Source organism: Echinops telfairi, unplaced genomic scaffold (genome assembly GCF_000313985.2).
Source record: "Echinops telfairi isolate 266 unplaced genomic scaffold, ASM31398v2 ScPeMD7_7461;HRSCAF=8499, whole genome shotgun sequence".
Taxonomy (NCBI): Eukaryota; Metazoa; Chordata; class Mammalia; order Afrosoricida; family Tenrecidae; genus Echinops; species Echinops telfairi.
This window is the reverse complement of record NW_022111361.1, coordinates 3,523,992-3,531,502: the sequence shown is the minus strand read 5'-3', so window position 1 is coordinate 3,531,502 and position 7,511 is coordinate 3,523,992. Positions and strand designations below refer to the sequence as shown.

The 7,511-nt window shown below is 46.9% G+C and overlaps 1 non-coding gene across 1 annotated transcript; it reads right to left on the bottom strand.

Annotated features, from left to right (window-relative positions):
• Positions 1–6,182: 6,182 nt before the first annotated feature.
• LOC115873114 lies at positions 6,183–6,289 on the bottom strand. Its single transcript, XR_004048236.1, has one exon. It is a non-coding gene; the product is annotated as a U6 spliceosomal RNA (small nuclear RNA).
• Positions 6,290–7,511: the final 1,222 nt, after the last annotated feature.

Genomic DNA, 7,511 nt, shown 5'->3' with positions numbered 1-7,511 from the left:
CAGCCAACCAACAAAAACCCATATTGTTGAGAATGTTGGGGGGTCAAAGCAGAGACCCAAAACCCATCTGTAGACAATGGGACATCCCCTCACAGAAGGGTCACAAGGAAGGGATGAGTCAACCAGGGCACAGTATAGCACCCATGAAACACACACTATTCCTCTGGTCCTTTGAGGCTTCCTCAGCCCCCACTATCATGACCCCAGTCCTGCCTTCCACTTCGGGCTAGACTGGGAGCATGGACAGGGGTACAGATAAGAGCTCATGACACACGGAATCCAGGTCAAATAAACCTCTCAGGAACAGAAATAGGATTATCAATACCAGGGTTGCAGGGGGAAGGTGGGGGAAAGGAGGGGAGGAAGGAGGAACCGATTGCAATGATTGGTGCATAATCCCGCCCCCTCCACCCCCCGATGATTGATGCATAATCCCGCCCCCTCCCCCCCCGATGATTGATGCATAATCCCGCCTGCAACACCCCCCCCCCACATCCCCACACCCCTGTCACCCAGGGGGAGGAACACAGAAGCCGTGGGAGAAGGAAGACAGTGGTCCATGTAAGATATGAAAATAATAATGATGTATAATTTATCAAGGAGTCACGAGGGTGGGAGGGGAGAGGGAGGGAACAAAGAGGAACTGATACCAAGGGCTCAAATAGAAAGTAAATATTTAGAAAATACTGATGGCAACATGTGTATAAATATGCTTAATAACAATGGATGTATGGATGTTAGAAGAGCTGTCAGAGCCCCCAATACAATGGTCTGTAAAAAAAACCTATGACGAGCAGTTCCGCTCTGACACACATGGGGTTGGCATGGGCCTGGGTGGGGCCCGTGGCAATTGGGTGCCAGGTAGTCTCCCACAGCGAGCACTAGTGGTTCAGTAGCAGAATGCTCATCAACCAGGTAAGATATTTGGGTTCAATTTCTGGCCAATGTGCTCAACCACCACCCATCTGTCAGTGGGGGTGTTCCTATGAGATTAACCAGGTTTCAGTGGGGCTTCCAGACTAAGACAGACCAGGAAGAAAGGCCTGGTGAACTACTTCTGAAGAAAAACAATTTTTTTTTAAGTCAAGGATAAACCTTATGCAGAATGATCCATTCAACAACTGACCAGGCAAGGATATAAGTCCAGGCAACTGACAGCATGCATCTGATATCCAGTCTCCGTAAAAGGCGGGGTTTGAATGATTCAGCTAATCGACGACAAGGAAACAGGGAGCCTTGAGGACATGCCCAGCCTCTTCCTGTGCTCGCCGCGAGCCGGTGCGTCAGGAGCTGTTTCTGATGATCAGCGAGACTCTGGCCTGGGTAGCAAGGTCGTGTGCTGCAAAGCAGATGATCTATCATAAAGGACTGTGACTTCTGATTTCCCCCGAAGAAACTCTCCACATGCAGAGCATCCTGGCCTTCCTAGCCAACTCTGAGGGGTCCAGTCTGCTCTCCTTCCCACTGGGCATCAGTGCACATGTTCGCTTCCTGCATTTTCAGATGAGGTTTACATTTACCCAGTCTGGATAGAAAGGTGATGGGGTGCAGGGCAGGATGCCACCAACAAAGAGTAGAATTCTGTCGATTTAAAGACCTCTTTGACGATGGTAAGGATTGGGGATTTAGTCCCAGATTCATTCACATCTTAGAGCACGTCTCAGTACTCAACCAGGGGCTTAAGTCTTCAAGATCTGCATCCCACTCGCTGGGTCACCCAGGACACCTCAGCCATCCCAAAGCCTAACCCATGTTTGGAAACCCGTACCAAAGAACGGCAACGCTTCTCCTTGCCGAGCGAGGAATGGCCGAGAAGGAAGGAGCGGATCCTTGGCAAAATGAAACCCGAGCGAGTCTTCCTTCCAAAGTCTGGATGCCCGGGTTTCAAAAAGAATCATTTCTTTTCCCAACAGTTTCATTGGCATCCAGTTTACGTGTCATGCCATTCACTCGTCCGAGTGCGTCAAGAAGGGCGGTCTGGGGATGCGAGTGTTAAAATGTGTTTATAAGCCCTGCATCACATCAGTCACATCCTTGTGCTTCCGTGGACGGGCAGCTGTGAGCGCCTCACTTGGTGATGCCGGTACATTCGCAAGAAGTGAAAAACCATGGGTAACGGGGACTGGCCTTGTAAGCAAGGCCTCAGTAAGGCCTGGTCTGAGAGCAGCAGTGGGAGGCAGGGTGTGCCATCCGAATCTTGGGTGCCTGGTTCAGGAAGGAGATGATGTCTCTTAAGGAGAAGTCTTTTAATAGCTCTTCTCTTGGAATGGCAGGATCTGGGGAACAATGGCCGATCCAGTATCTGGAGGAGAATTTCCTACGGGTACTGCTATTTTTAGGTGTTTTGTGCCGACTTCTTCCTTAGTTCTTCTCTCAGGAACCCCACCCACCCTTTCTCCCTGCCACCCCACCCCCCATGTTCTTTGTAATTTATATATCCTGCTCCTCTGACTTTTCCAACCCTAAACAAAAGGGTTATTTTCAGGTAGTGGCCAATGAGGCACAATGGCTTTGTAAACAGGGACCTTGTCTGAGTTAATGATTATCACCCTGTTTGGGCTTTCACTGTAGATCAAAGGACATTTGGGGATTTGGCTTCATGCAGCATTGAAAGGTTCAGAGACTGATCTGGAGTGGCAGACAGAAGCACATCAGCAGAGTCTCCTTGCATGTGAGCTGCCTCTTGTTTCGTCCTGGTTTTCTCCTCTGATCCCTCTCCAGCGGTTACACAAACAACCTTGGAGTTGGTAGAAACCACTGTGAGCATATGGGTCAAGGACCTGCGCCCCTGTCCTTGGTGCCTCTCTCACTGTGTCTCTGAGGCCGTGCTCAGAAGGGGTGGGCGTTCTGACGTGACCTGGCATTGTGCTTAGCTGTGCCTAGTCCTTTCCACAAGAACTCTTCCAGCTCTGAAGTGTTAGTGGGAGTGCAGTAGCAAGACCCCAGAAGAGGCAAAACCAGGACGTGCTAGTAATACTGATGAACCGGCATAGGCCTTTTATTTTCCCTTTGCCTTGTAAGACATTTAGAATGATGATGAAGGGAGAAAGCAGCAGCTTGAAATAAAACCAACGACCGTGTATTGGGAACATCCCGCCAGGAAAGATGTGGGGAGGTGGGGATGAGTTACTTCATGGGGTGAAGAGTGGAGGTCACAAGTTACTGTCCGGAGGAGAATCGTGGCGCCTCCGCTGTGGAGCGGGTAGAGGAACTCCTTCGCCGGGTGCAATCTCAACATCCTCATATGGAGGCCCTGGTTGAAAAGCGGAACACAGAGAGTTCAGTAGGTTCAGGGCTTATCTGCTAAACCAGGCGCCACCACCACCACCCCACCCCGACCCCGGGGGCAGGGGGCCAGTGGTGGCGGGGGATGAGCCAGGATGTCCCCATCCCATCCCCCTAAGAAGCTGTGAAGAGAAGTCACGAAACAGCTATGCGTAGGTGAGAAGAGCCCTGGGAAATGCACTGTGCTTCTAGAGGGCCGTAAGCGTTGTCCCCTCTCTCTAACATCACCCGATTGTGGCCAGTCCCCTGCCACGTTTTCGCAGGTTGAGCATGTGGCCATTGTGAGCCAAGGCTGACAAGAGCCCATGACTTCAATCACGACAAGGACAATCACTCAGAGGGTTGTTGGGGTGGCCTTTGTTTAAGCTTTTTAAAATGTGGATTTGTTTTTAAGCCATTTCTCGGGGTATTCTGATTCCCATTCATAAGACTTGGTGGCACCTTACATCTCTCGATTGCCCTTTTACTGTGAGCACAGGGTTGCCGGTGGATCCTGGGCAGCAGAAGGAGTGCGGGTGGGGTAGTGGTTACATTGTCGGGCAGCTAACCGCAAGGTCCGCAATTGGAAACCACAAGCCACCCGCAGGGAGAACTAGGCGGCTTTCTACGCCTGGAAAGGGTTTCCATCTCAGAAACTGGCCGGGCCAGTTCTAGTTTGTCTTCTACACGGTGTAGAAATGAGTCTGTGGTAGTGTGTTTGGGTTCCCTGTGATTCCTGAGACGGAAACCTGGTGGCATAGTGGTTACACACGTTGGGCTACCAACAGCAAGGTCAGCAGTTTAAAACCACCAGCTGCTCCTCAGGAGAAAGACGGGGTGTGTTAATCCGGGTGGACTAGAGAAACAAATTCATAGACACACTCATGTGTATAAGAAAGAGCTTTATAGAAAAGAACAATTGTATATTGAGAAAATATCCCAGCCCAGTCCAGATGAAGTCCATAAGTCTGATATTAGCCCATAGGTCCGATACCAATCTATAAATTCCTCTTCAGACTCATGCAACACATGTAATGATGCTGAGTGCAGGAAGATCACAGGCCAGCGAGTGGAAAGTCTTGTGGATCCAGTGGTGGTGGAAGCATCTCACTGCTGGCAGGGGTCTCCACGTGGTTCCTCCAGCTCCAGGACTTTAGTATAGCTCCATTTGTCTTATCTGCAGGAATGTCTTGCAGGGAGTGATTATGTGTCCTGCCTCCAATGAGCTATTTATCTCCTTTGCGCCTCCAAATGAGGTCTTCAAGCTGCGACCAGATTGACAGGCTAAACTTCACCCCTTTAACTCTTAATAGTCTCAGGTTGACAACAGATTATGTCACTACCACATGGGGCTTTCTACTTCCATGAAGAGCTCCTCTTGGAAACCCACAGGAGCAGTTCTACCCTGCCCTATAGGATCACCATGAACTGGTGTGTTAGTCTGGGTAGACGAGAGAAACAAATCCAGAGATACTCATACATATGTAAAATAGAACTTTATATGAAAAAGCAGTTGTACATTAAGAAAACATCCCAGCCCAGTTCAGATCAAGTCCATAACTCCGATATTACCCCATATGTCGATACTAGTCCATAAATTCCTCTTTAGACTCACACATCCAGACAATGGTGCTGAATTCAGGAAGATCACAGGCCAGTGGGTGGGAAGTCTTGTGGATCCAGTGGTGGTGGAAGCATCTCAGCATTGGCATGGGCCTCCACGTGGCTCCTCCAGCTCCAGGGCTCTGGCTGCATCAGTGTAGCTCCATGTGGCTGGTCAGCAGGAAGACAAAGCAGAGAGAGTGGGTCTGCCCTCCAGTGAGCTATGTATAGCCTTCCTGCCTCCAAATGAGGTCATCAAGCTGCGACCTGATTGACAGGCTAGACTCCGCCCCTTCCCTCTAGTTGCCAGGAGATGATGTCACTGCCCCAGTGGGCAGCATGGACTCATGACAGTGAGGGGTGATCCCAGGCCATCTCTAGGACAGCTCCCGTAGTGGCTGAGATGGAAGGAACACGGTGATTTATTTTTGGCTGTTTGCAATTTTAGTCTGTTTTTATAATTTGGTGGGTAAGGGAGCAATGGTGGAGAGTGGATTCTCTTCGTTCTTCAGTGGTGGAGAGGGATGGTGTTTTATTCTGTAAGCAAAGAGATAAAAATAAATAAACAGACAAACAAAACAAGAACCCTGACTGTGATCTACACTGATGTTCTTAGAGGCTCCCTTAAACTGGAAAGTTTAAAATTCACCATGTGGGGGAGTCTCTGAAGGGCCCGATGAATGCATCTGAGTTTGCAAGAGCAGGTAATCCAACCAATGTACACTGTGTCCAAGCAGAGGTCAAAGAGCCAAAATGGCATAAATGCATGTTGAGAAAACCTATATCATCATATGAAAATTGAGCGTTCTACTCAGTACCTGTGTGCCCATTGTCAGCTACTTATTTTATACAGTGTGAAATGAGAGTTATTAAATATGGCATATGGATTGGCAAAACACTTTTTTAAAATATAAGATTAAAAAGTTGATTTAAATAAAAATACTCAGTTGTAAGCATTTAAGTCCAAAAGAGTGGCAAGCTTCCCCCCACCCCCCTCTAATTTTCTAAAAATAGGTTGCCTTTGAATTAAAACCATATATGGAATATTTATCCCTAAAGGAGATTTTCCCCCTTCTTAGTTTTGAATTACTAAGACTATTTTGCATTCTTAACTATCGCATTCATTACTATGAATAGATTTAAATTTTTACTTGGGCAAATTTGTACTGAATTTTAGACAACACTTAAGAAGTATTACATAGAAGAACCACTACTTCTAATACTACAATTTTTTATGTGTAAATAGAAAGACAAATTTCTAAAGCAGAAATGGGGGATGGGGAAAGAAACCTAAGCTTAATATACACATATATTTTTAAAATGTGGAACGCTTCATGAATTTGTGTGTCATCCTTTCACAAAGGCCATGCTAATTTTCTCTGTTTTGTTCCAATTTTAGCATATGTGCTGCCAAAGTGAGCACTTAATATATTTTTTTACTTACTAACATTAGTTAGACGGGTAAAAGAGTTATACTAATATTTTTATCTAAATGTAGGTTCTCATTTCTATAAAACGTTCCCACCTGACCCTCAGACCTTAATCCATTTTGTGTATCTTGAAATAATGTGGAAACTACAGCAAGTATTTATTTTTGTTAGCTGTGGATAACCTTGTTCTGCACCATCGTGAAGCTCTTCGGATCTTGCATGCATCCGGCTTACCGCCCAGCACCGCCTCCCCCAGTGGAACGGTGGTTAAACCCACCTGCTTATTCAGATGCAGGGTGCGAACGAGTAGATAGAACCACCAGCTTATAAAAGGGTATAATACCAACAACCTTTTTTTGTCCTTCTCAGGAACAGTCTTTTCGTTCATGTAAGAAAATACAGGCAGCTTACTTATAAGCAGATGTTGGATTTTGTGTGCAGGAGTATAAAATGTTCTGGCGATGCGGACAAAAAGTAGGAGCACATTTTCTTTCTTAAATCGAACTGAGGGATAGTCTATGTGTTAGTTTGGGTGGACTAGAGAAACAAATCTTACAGACACTCATATGTGTTTAAGAAAGAGCTTTATATACAATAGCAATTGAATATTGAGAAAACATCCCAGCCCAGTCCAGATCAAGTCCCTAAGTCCAATATTGGCCCATAGGTCTGATACCAATCTATAATTTCCTCTTCAGACTCACGAAATGCATGCAATGATGCCAAATATGGGATGATCACAGGCCAGTGGATGGAAAGTCTTGTGCATCCAGTGGCGGTGTAAGCATCTTAGTGCTGGCAAGGGTCTCCTCATGGCTTCTCCAGCTCCAAGGCTCTAGTACAGCTAGTGTAGTTCAGTGTGTCTTGTCAGCTGTAGTATCTCCCAGGGAGTCAGCCGAGAGTGTCTCCCGCCTCCAAGGAGGAAGACAGGAGTTCCAGAATCCTCAGGAGAGGGCCATGCCCACACAGAGGCCTCATTGGCTATGACCTGATTGACAGGCTAGACTTTACCCCTTCACCCTCAAATTGACAAACGATTATATAACTACCACAGTCTATATATTTTTAAAGCATTCATGAATCTTTTCTGAGCAGGTGGTCAGCAGTGCATACCTATTTAAGAAGGCAGCATTGAGGATTTAGGAGAATGGTTGAGTCTTGCTTTCATATCTCCAAAAACTGGTCTGATTGCAGCTCCTTTGAGATGTATGGGCC